The sequence below is a fragment of the Gopherus flavomarginatus genome, chromosome 3 (genome assembly GCF_025201925.1).
Source record: "Gopherus flavomarginatus isolate rGopFla2 chromosome 3, rGopFla2.mat.asm, whole genome shotgun sequence".
Classification (NCBI taxonomy): domain Eukaryota; kingdom Metazoa; phylum Chordata; order Testudines; family Testudinidae; genus Gopherus; species Gopherus flavomarginatus.
Window position 1 is genome coordinate 266,471,648 of NC_066619.1, and position 11,417 is coordinate 266,483,064.

At 44.5% G+C, this 11,417-nt stretch overlaps 1 protein-coding gene across 5 annotated transcripts in view; it reads right to left on the minus strand.

The window, feature by feature from the left end:
* Nucleotides 1-10,035, minus strand: part of SH3BP2 (SH3 domain binding protein 2) — a 62,712-nt gene extending 52,677 nt beyond the window's left edge. For 2 of the 5 annotated variants that reach the window (XM_050947712.1, XM_050947713.1), the window contains exon 1: nucleotides 9,937-10,035. The gene's annotated coding sequence lies outside the window, so the exon portion shown is untranslated. Of the gene's footprint in view, nucleotides 1-8,198; nucleotides 8,332-8,839; nucleotides 8,860-9,110; nucleotides 9,562-9,936 lie in introns of those variants that run through there. The other 3 variants (XM_050947715.1, XM_050947714.1, XM_050947716.1) reach the window with 3 other exon arrangements.
* Between the last annotated feature and the right edge of the window lie 1,382 nt (nucleotides 10,036-11,417).

Below are 11,417 nucleotides of genomic sequence, written 5' to 3' on the forward strand. Positions count from 1 at the left end.
ATTTATCTAATCTACTCTTAAATATCTCCAGAAATAGAGATTCCACAACCTCCCTTTACTAGCTGCCTAAAAAGGTGCAATCACACAATTGGGAAAAAAGGCCATACCGATTAAAAAAACCTACCTGACTTAGAAAAGAAGTGAAAGCACCTATATTTTTTTAAAAAAAATATGTTTGCAGTGTTGTTTGCAAACGAAACCTGCACAACACCTTCAAAAGGTGAGCCTAGAAACTTGGGGCATGGCTACACTGGAGAGTTGCAGTGCTGGTGATGGGGTTACAGCGCTGCAACTCACTCTGTGTCCACACTTGCAAAGCACGGCCAGCGCTGCAACTCCCTGGTTGCAGCGCTGGCTGTACACCTGGTTTGCTTGGGGTGTAGCGATTCCAGCACTGGTGATGCAGCGCTGGTCATCAAGTGTAGCCACCAAAAGCGCTGTTATTGGCCTCCAGGGTATTAGGAGGTATCCCAGAATTCCTGTCCACAACAAACCAGAAGAATGGCTGAACTCCGATCTCCCCGATCTCTCCGTAGCTACTTAGCTAAAAAACAAACACAGCTGCTCTTTGCTCCAGCGAGCGAGCGGAGGCCGGGGAATTGCTTTGGAATGTTCACAGCTGTTTGCTTGAGGAGAGAGGGGAGGGGTAGTGTTGAGCAGCTGCTTATATGGTCTAAAGACTATTTAGGAGTGCATAATTTGCATTTAGTGAATAAGAGACAGGTGGGGGAAAGGTCAAAACTTTTAAAATGATTGAAGGTAGGCACTGTGTATCTTCCAGTCCTTAGAACTTGCAAGGCAGGGAGCTGAGAACAGTGTCAGCTCCAAAAATCTACTCTCTCTGTCTCCCCCACCCCCCTCTTTTGAAAAGCACGTTGCAGCCACTTGAACACTGGGATAGCTGCCCACAATGCACCACTCCCAACAGCGCTGCAAATGCTGCAACTGTGGCCACACTGCAGCGCTTTCCCTACACAGCTGTATGAAGACAGGTGTAACTCCCAGCGCTGTACAACTGTAAGTGTAGCCATACCCTTGAACTGATAACACTGCTAGACACTAAACACCCTGGATTTAAAAGGGATACTGGTTTCATGGCCCACTGCAGCAATCTGAAACACACACCACCTCTGCCTTTTAACCATTAATGGCCCACTTCAAACTCCTTTTGCATAACAATCTAACCCTTATTGCCACATTATCTCAAGTGACCGCCTACCACGGTTATCCTTTATTCTTAACTATCTGTCCTTACTTCTAATTAACTCACTCTGATTTCTTTCCCCAGATACGAAAAACTCTGTGGCTTATGGCTACAGAGAGAGATTCTCAACAGGGGTACACAGAGGTCTTCCAGGAGGTACATCAACTTGAACTCACCCTCCCTGATTGAACTAACCTCGTTATCTCCAGACTGATTCTTGCCTGCATATTTAATACCTGCCTCTGGAAATTTCCATTACACGCGTCTGACGAAGTGGGTATTCTCCAGGGGCGGCTCTACGCATTTCACTGCCCCGGCGGCATGCTGTGAGGGGGTGCTCTGCCGGTTGCCGGTCCTGCGGCTCCGGTGGACCTCCCGCAGGCGTGCCTGCGGATGCTCCACCAAAGCCGCGGGACCACGCCTGCGGGAGGTCCACCGGAGCCGCCTGCCGCCCTCCCGGCGACCGGCAGAGTGCCCCCTGCGGCATGCTGCCCCAAGCACACGCTTGGCGTGCTGGGGCCTGGAGCCGCCTCTGGTATTCACCCACAAAAGCTTATGCTCCAATACATCTGTTAGTCTTAAAGGTGCCACAGGACTTTGTTGCTTTTTACAGATCCAGACTAACACGGCTACCCCTCTGATACTCATCTAGATCAGTGTCTCTCAATCTGGGTTTCATTACCCCAGGGGGAGGTGTTGCAGAGGATGGGTTGGGGGGGGTGACAAGCAGAGCAATTGCCCAGGGCCCCACGCCACGGGAGGGGGCCCGTGAAGCTAAGTTCGATGCTTCTGCCCCAGACAGCAGGGGCTTGGGGGAATCCAGACCAGTGAGGGGCTGTCTCACGCCTGCTCTGCAACCTTGTGTGTGTTGAAATTAGGGCTGTCAAGCAATTAAAAAACATTAATCGCGATTAATCACACTGTTAAACAATAATAGAATACCATTTATTTAAATATTTTCAGATGTCTTCTACATTTTCAAATATATTGATTTCAATTACAACACAGAATACAAAGTGTACAGTGCTCACTTTATATTTATAAGTATTTGCACTGTAAAAAAACAAAAGAAATAGTCGTTTTCAATTCACCTAATGCAAGTAATGTGCAATATCTTTATCATGAAAGTTGAACTTACAAATGTAGCATTAGGTACAAAAAAACCTGCATTCAAAAATAAAACAATGTAAAATTTTAGAGCCTGCAAGTCCACTCAGTCCTACTTCTTGTTCAGTCAATCGCTCAGACAACCAACTTTGTTTACAGTTGCAGGAGAGGATAATGCCCGCTTCTTGTTTACAGTGTTACTTGAAAGTGAGAACATGCATTCTCATGGCACTGTTGTAGCCGGTGTTGCAAGATATTTACCTACCAGATGCGCTGAAGAGTCATATGTCCCTTCAGGCTTCAACCACCGTTCCAGAGGACATGCGTCCATGCAGATGATGGGTTCTGCTTGATAACGATCCAAAGCAATGCAGACCAACATGTTAATTTTCATTATCTGAGTCAGATGCCAACAGCAGAAGGTTGATTTTCTTTTTTGGTGGTTTAGGTTCTGTATCTTCCGCATCGGAGTGTTGCTCTTTTAAGACTTCTGAAAGCATGCTTCACACATCATGCCTCAGAATTCGGAAGGCACTTCAGATTCTTAAATCTTGGGTCAAGTGCTGTAGCTATCTTTAGAAAGCTCATATTGGTTCCTTCTTTGCATTTTATCATATCCGCAATGAAAGTGTTCTTAAAATGAAGATGTTCTGGGTCATCATCCGAGACTGCTAACATGAATGCAGGTACAGCAGGAGATATACAATTCTCTGCCAAGGAGTTCAATCACAAATTTAATTAACGCATTTTTTTTTAACGAGGGTCATCAGCATGGAAGTATGTCTTCTGGAATGGTGGCTGAAGCATGAAGCAACATACGAATATTCAATGTATCTGGCACGTAAATACCTTGCAATGCCAGCTACAAAATTATCATGCAAATACCTGTTCTCACTTGCTGATGAATAAGAAGAGGGCAGCATTTTCTCTTGTAAATGTAAACAAAATTGTTTGTCTTAGTGACTGGCTGAACAAGAAGTAGGACTGAGTGCACTTGTAGGCTCTGAAGTTTTACATGGTTTTGGTTTTGAGAGCAGTTATGTAACAAACAAAATCTTCATTTGTAAGTTGCACTTTCAGGACACAAAGACAGCACTACAGTACTTGAAAAATACTACTACTTTTCTTTATTTTTACAGTGAAAATATTTGTAATAAAAAATAATATACACTGATTTCAACTGCAACACAGAATACAGTATATATGAAAATGTAGAAAAACATCCAAATATTTAATAAATTTCAATTGGTAGTCTATAGTTTAGATTATTTTAATCGCAATTAATTTTTTTAAATTAATCACGTGAGGTAACTGCAATTAATTGACAGCGCTAGACAGAAGCAGTACCACAGATCATAGGTGGTCAGTGGTCTACAGATTGAGAGCCAATGCCATGTAATGGAAGTAAATTCAGAAAGCTTTTGAACTAATCTCTGTTTGAAGTTTTTTCTAAATATAAAAAAGGAGTTAAACAGGTCTCCCTTCAGCTCTAGCCTTTCTTGAGTTTCTGGGCCTTTTGAATAGGTTGTAACTCCATAAGACTTTTATTTGATGTCTGTTCACTTCACCATCAACTGCCCACAGAGATGATCAGAATCCCTTTAGTGGCATGGTAGATAGCTAAGTTTAAAAGTGGCCAAATGTGCTATCATACCAGGCAATTATTTAGCCCAGCTCTTTACAATCTGTTTTTTTAATTGCCAGAGCCTATGCATTCCAGTTTCTTTTCCCTGGGCTAAGAATGACAGAAGACAAGAATTTCTTGAGGAAGAGCTCTAGTCGAGAAGCTCTAGCAACTCAAGTTTACTACTACACAGCAATTTACCACAGGAATTCAAGCTATTCCCCTTCCCGACTCCTCACTTGTCCCAAAGCAAAATCTGCACGAGATGAACACACTAGTATTACAGAGAGCAAATGTTAGCCCTGGGGTCTAAACTACGAAGTCATGTTAGTACAACTACATCACTCGGGGGTGTGGAAAATCCACACTCCTGGGCGATGTAGTTACACCAACCAAACTTTCAGGACAGACAGTGCTATGTCAATAGGAGGGCTTCTCCTGTCAATATAGCTACCGCCTCTCGGGGAGGTGGAGTACCTACACTGATGGCAGAAGCTTTCCTGTCAACACAGGTAGCGTCTTCACTAAGCACTACAGCAGCACAGTTTTATCAGTGCAACTGCGCCGCTGGAGTGCTGTAAGTGTCGACAAACCCTTAGTTTCTGAATGGGACGTTTGTTGCGCAGATTTGTTGCAATACTGCAACTTCTTTAACCTTTTCAAACCAGTTTGTAAAGAAGTCTCTCTGTTTCTGCCAAAGCATTTATGGCCTCATTTATGGCTGAGCACCTGCAGCCCCTGCATTAAGGTCCTCAGAACCTCTAAAAGTCAGACGATTACTGTACAAAATTCACCCCTTGCCTGGGGAAAGGTAGTTTTCACACTGCCTGTGTGCCATGAAATATGGCAATCTACCTCTATAACCTCATCATCTCAGATGGTATTTTCAGCATCCACCCACCCACCCCTATTTGCACTTATAAATAGAAAAGAAGTTTATGGTGAGGGCTCTATTATTTTCAGGGTCAGCTCCAGGCACCAGTGGAGGAAGCACGTGCTGGGGCGGCATTCTGTCCATTCTTGGGGCGGCACAGCCCGGGCGGCTTCTTTTTTTTTTTTTTTCTGCTTGGGGCGTCAGAAATGGTAGAGCCGGTCCTGATACTTTAAAAGGCAAGTTTTCAAGGACAACAGCAAAAAACCTTCAAGACTGGTGTTCACAAAATATCATGGCGGCATTATACTGTCTCTAGAATTGAGGAAACATTGAAAGTTCCACTGTTAGCCTTAGTTTGACCTCCCCTCTAACTTTTTGTCTGAGCAAACAATTTGAAGATTTGTGTGTGTGATGTAGGTTAGAAGAATTTTCTTCTGAAAATTTCATAACACTAGGAAACCAGAGTGTCTGAAGTGGAGGACAGAGAGGTACACAGATGAGACTCTCAGGGACACAACTTCCATCCCTTCCAGATGATGTCATTGTATCCTCTCACTCTGAGGATACCCCTCTGGGGTATGGGACCCCAGTTATTAGGAAGAGACAGGTAATAGTAATGGGGGCTTTGATTATTAGAAATGGAGGTGATAACTGCTAAACACCTCACCAACATTACAAGACTCACCTATCAGTTATCTTGGCAAAATCTAGAAAGCTTAAAACGGTCTGCAGAAGCAATAAACCCAGATCCTAATCTTGCAAACACTTATGTACATAAGTACTTGTATGTATACTGGGACTACACATCTGTAAGCGTCTGTATGACCAGGGCCTAAATCACCAACAATCAACTGACCAGATGGCTCACAGAGCTACATGTCCCACAGAAAGTAAAAATCTGATGAATTGCCAGAAGACCTTATGTTAGGATACAGATATTCAGGCCTGTCTGCAAAGGCCTATACTTTAAGAATTTAGGTGTATTCTTATCACTTAGCTAGTTATAGAGGTATAAAAGAAAGAATCAAAGATCACTGTCTGTGTAGTGGCCTTCTCTTACTGTGACAGGCTAAGACCTTCAGATAAGATGTAGTTAGGCAGCCATAAGTTGGGAAGTGTATGGTCACATCCTCACATTCCAAAACTAGTCACATTGAAATAAGGTGCTATCGGGCTATTAGGAATACAATCCTGTCCTGATATTCCTATCACCTCCAGAGAAAGGGAAAAGCCTAGAAGATGTAAAAGGAAACGTAGTTTGATCGCATCCTGTCTGGCAAGAACTCACTTATCAATAGACACAGCTGGAGACCCTTATGTCTGTATAGATGTAGTTGTGAAATCCTCACTTCTGTATTGTTTTGTACGTTTATTTGCATGGTCTCTGTCTGGTTCTGATTGTTTCTGTCTGTTGTATAATTAATTTTGTTGGGTGTAAACTAATGAAGGTGGTGGAATATAATTGGTTAAATAACCATGTTACAGTATATTAGGATTGGTTAGTTAAATTTCAGTAAAATGATTGGTTAAGGAATAGCTAAGCAAAACTCAGGTTTTACTATATAGTCTGCAGTCAATCAGAAAGGGTGGGGGAATGGGAACAGAGACTGGGGATGGGGGAATTGGAATCATGTCTTGCTAAAGGGGAAAATGGGAACAGGGGATGGGAACAGAAACAGGGACACAGGCAAGGCTCTGTGGTGTCAGCGCTGGGAAGGGGGACACTAAGGAAGGAAACTGGAATCATGCTGGCTGGAAGTTCACCCCAATAAACATCGAATTGTTTGCGCCTTTGGACTTCGGGTATTGTTGCTCTCTGTTCATGCAAGAAGGACCAGGGAAGTGAGAGGGTGAAGGAATAAGCCCCCTAACACCTTATAATTGTTGTTTTTGTCAGATGTCCAACACCAGGCAACCACACAGAAATTCCAACAGTAACGGGACACTGACAAGTTAAAATTCATATTTTAAAAAAGAAAAAAAAAAGTTAACCTAAGTTGCTAGCACCTTGGATTTTTAGAAATCGAGTTTATTTTTCACCTTTTAGGTTCTTGTGCTGCAAACACACATCTGCCTAATTTTACTCATATCAAAAGCAGTGGGACTACTCACATGAGTAAAGTTAAGCACAGCTGTAGGCTCAGGGCTTTAGACTGTCCACTTCTTGCATTTCTATCTGTTTGAGCAATATAAACAAAACATTCAGTTCTTAATCTTTCAGTTTCTGATTGGATGCATTAGGAAAATAACTGCAATGTTTGGTTTTCAGCCACTACATTAGAATGCTAGATAGCTTTTAAAAATAAACTGTTCCCATACATATTTTTATTTCAGTGGAAACATTTCTATTGCCATTAGGTTTTGTCAAATATTACTAAGAAAAGTTAGGTTCACCTGACAGCATCCCTTTAAGCATGTGATCTTTAGTAATTAAACTGAAAACTAAGGATGTGCTCTTGCACAGACAGACGCTGCACATAAGCTTGCATGGGAACTTACAGGATCATGACCTAAACTGTGACAAAATGGTCTTATGAACAAGTCTGCATAAACCAGCATGAAATGTCTGCAACAAGACTTTTTTGAGCTATGAGAGATCACAAGTACAAAGATTTAAATCTTTGCCAAAACCGGTTCCTTTCACATCCCAAAAGAAAAAACAAAAATCTGTCTTCCTGCCTTTGACAAAGAATGAAAAAATTCAAGCCAAAAAGGAGTTTGTTGAACATTTGGAGATTTATAACAAAACTACACAGAGGTGAGATTATAAAGGAAACAGCATTTAACCCACCACTATGCAGGCTCACTAGTGACTCCCTATCAGTGGGGCATTGCCCAGAGCGATGACTCACCTCCTCACTGCAAAATACAGAAGGGGGCAGGGGAGAAACAGTCTAACATCTTTGGAGATAAAAGGAAATTGTTTTGCATTGGTGTGCAAGTTATGTCTGAATAAAACATGCACCAGAGTCCGCAGCTATGACATTCCTGCAGAAATAAATAAAAATAAGAAATAAGAAGGCAGATATGTAGTCGGCCATGTGAATTGATTTCAGATCCCAGTCTCAGATCCACAAGCTACTAGGAGGCAGAGACTAGCCATTCACAGCAGCAAACTTATCAGATAATTTATTTTAAATACCTCTAACTAAATACAATTTTAGGACTCATGGAAAGCGGCAGATTAACAACACACTGAAAATTGAAGTGCTTTTTCATCTACAGACAAAGTACAGCACAGACAGAAGCAGGAGAAGCTTCTCCACATCACCCCAATGATGTGCCCACAGCCTACCCATGATAGCCACCTCCTAGGCATACAAAAGCAGGTCAGTCTCCATGCTCATCTAATCCTGGGCTTCTCTATTACTCATAAGCTCAAAACGTACCAATTATTATGGTGTTTTCTGTAATGTGAACTTTCCACGGAGAAGCGGGCCAATTCACCTCTCCTCCCCCATTAATTCTGGATGGCAACAGCTTTCAGTCATCATTGACCTGGGCTGGATTCAAGCTGGTCACCTAAGAGGTTAAAGGACCCAGATCTCACTACACACTACTACTCAAACCAGTTTCCCCAAATCTGCTGACCTGAGCAGTGATGTTCATAGAGTTCAGTTTCTCAGATAAATGGTGGCTGCAAACCCTGAGGGGGCTGGAGGTATGTTTAAGGAGCTTACAGAATATCTTACTACTACACCGCTGTCACTGAGGCAAATGTTTTTAAACCATCTAGTTCTTTGCACCCCTCAACTTTAAAAAGCCTCTCAGACTTACGCTTTAATATCTAATTCTCATCTGACTGGAAAAATGCCAGGAAGCACCTTTGAACGCCTAGTTTGTAATTCAAACACCAAAAAGGCTCAAAGTTAGTTGGAAAGTGATGATTTTTAAAAGGCAGCACAAGGGACCCTCTCAGATCCACTGATTCTAAGGCCAAGAAGGGGCCATTGAGATCGTCTAGTCTGACCTGGAAACAATCTAATTCTCCTCCTACTTTCCCTCAAATACAACAGACTTCTGGGCTCACCTTACTGAGCTGCTCTGTCCCACCCTCTATCTGCAGGCACACAAACCAAAGAGAGATCTGAAAGGAGTGAATGTTGATTGCAAAGGTCAGATGTTAGGTCCATTCTCCCCTAAGTACTACCACAGAAACTCTCCTCTGAGTGATGGGCATGCTATTTTTAGGGCTGCCAACACTGTCAAAAATGTGGGACTGCTTTCTTAGCACCCCACCCCTCCACTCCATATCATCATTATTATAATTAATATGATCAATGGTAATAAGCAGTACTCACCGACACTTGCCAAAAGTATTTCTTGCTGCTTTTTGCAGCACTCAGCAAGTCCTGATCTCGTTGTACACAGAGATGAAGAAATAAGGGCCATCCCTTGTAATAGGACTGTTGGCAACTCTACCACAAGCACCTTTCTAGCACCGACTAACTACATCAGGCATGCTGGGTTCCAAGCCCTGCGGATGGTACGCTGACCTTCCAGCCTGGACCTGTTGCAGGAAAGTTCTCTGAAGCCAGATAATGGGTGCAAACCACACATTACGCCAACAGGTCCTAGCAACTCAGAACGTGCCCGGCTCACCAAGAGGGAATGTTTGCGTTTGCATTTGCAACAAAACTCATTTTTAAGCCACTGTGAGTCATCGGAGTTTCCAGCCGCGTTTAGCCTACGGCTACAGGATTAGCCCGGCAGCCCTCGACCCAAGCAATGCCGCTTAGTCTGCAAAGCGCCCGGTGACTAATGCTACACACAACTCCCCCCACCCCACCCCACCCCCGGCCAGGAGAGGAGAGCGGGGCCGCCCCAGTGTAGAGCGCTCGCTGCACCGAGCCACCAGCGGCCTCCCCGCAGCCCGTCCCGCTGAAGGCGGCAGGGGACAGCCCGGGCAGCAGGCGAGGGGCCGCCCCGCTCCTACCGTGCAGCAGGTGGGGGGTGAGAGGCTCGCCCGGGGCCACGGGAAGGGCGCCCCAAGGGCAGCCCCCGGGGGCACGGCCTGGAAGGGGTTAAGCCAGCAGGAGAACCCGCCCGGCAGCCCAGGGAGCGGAGCAGGGGCAGCCAGGCTCCTGCCTGGGCGCTGTGGCTCAGTCCCACCGCCCAGCAGCTCACCTGGGTGCCGCCAGCTTCCAGCCGCACCTGGAGGCCCGGCCGTGCAGCCAGCGGCCACGCTCCCGCGTCCAGCGCCGGAGCCGAGTCCCTGCTGCTACCTCGGAGCCCCTCCGCTTCCTCCACCTGCTGCAGCTCGGCTCCTCCTCCCGCAGCAGCGCCCGCCTCCTCCCCGGGAGGGCTCCGCACGGCCTCCCCCGCGCGCCCGCCCGCCGCTGCACCTCTGTCGGCGCGGGGCCGGAGCAGGGGCAGGGGCGGCCGCTGCAGCACAGGCTGCCTGCGAAGAGATGCGGTGAGGCAGGCCCAGGAGCGACAGTGCGCAGGTCTGAAGGAGGTTGGGACGGTCAAATCCAGCCTGAGGGTGAATTATTAGCCCCATATACATGTTGCTGTTGTTTTTCTTTAGTGAGCCCATCATTTACTTGTAAGCACGCCAGGGTTTATTTCTTACTACTCATTTTGAAGCCAGCAGCAGATCGTGATTGTTTTTGTCTTGATCCGTTGCTGCATCACTTTGCACCCCAGTGGTAAATGAGCTTTTGTTTTGGTGTGGGCATTATCGCTATTAGAGAGAGATGAGGAAAGGCCAAGCAGGAGCAAGGATTTCTGGGTTCTAGTCCCAGCTCTGTCACTATCTTGCAGTCACACAGGGCCTGAGCTTTCAAAGATATATTTACACTTGTCGTGAGGAATCCCAGTGAAATCATGTGTTTAACTTGAATCCACTGGGACAACCCACCATATCTTAAGTGTAACGTGCATACATTTTTGCAGGAGCTAAATTTATCTATGCCTCAGTTCCCCATCTGTAAAATAAAGGAGGAAAAGGTATTATCACAGTTTAATAAACACATCTGTAATCTGGTGTAATGAATGCACTAGAGCTGTTCAGTTTTTTTAAATTTTCTTACAAAGTTTCATTCAAAAATTTCAGGTTTTTAAGTTTTCAATGAAAAAATTGAAACAAAATGCCTTTTCTCATTGTATTTAAAAATTTTACTGTTTTTTCCACTGCACTAGGCACTTGTCTGCATATTTAGATAAAAATCTGTCTCTAAGTCATTTTTTGAAAATGGGATTTTAGGCTCCTAAGAGCTTTTGAAAATTTTATAGCAAGTGATGATGGCCACACAGCAAGTCATTGTCAGAGATGGGCTTTGAATTTAAGAGTTCATGGCTCTCAGTTCTGTACTCAGACTATTAGACCACACCTCTTTTTAGGTAAGTACATAATTAGCCTCTGGCTACCACTCCTGATACTTTATTCACTAACTTTTACTCTCTAATAATAACTGACTTTAGTTTTAGGATGTACAACACAGAGTGCAGATGTATCATAGTACATGGAAAAACTTACATTTTTCTCCATTTCCGTTTTTTTGAATGTTTTAAAAGTTGACATTCACCCCACTGCAGATGACCCTGCAAAGCTGCCCACACCACTTAAGCCCTTAGAGACAAAATCCTAGCCCAGAGTAGTCTAA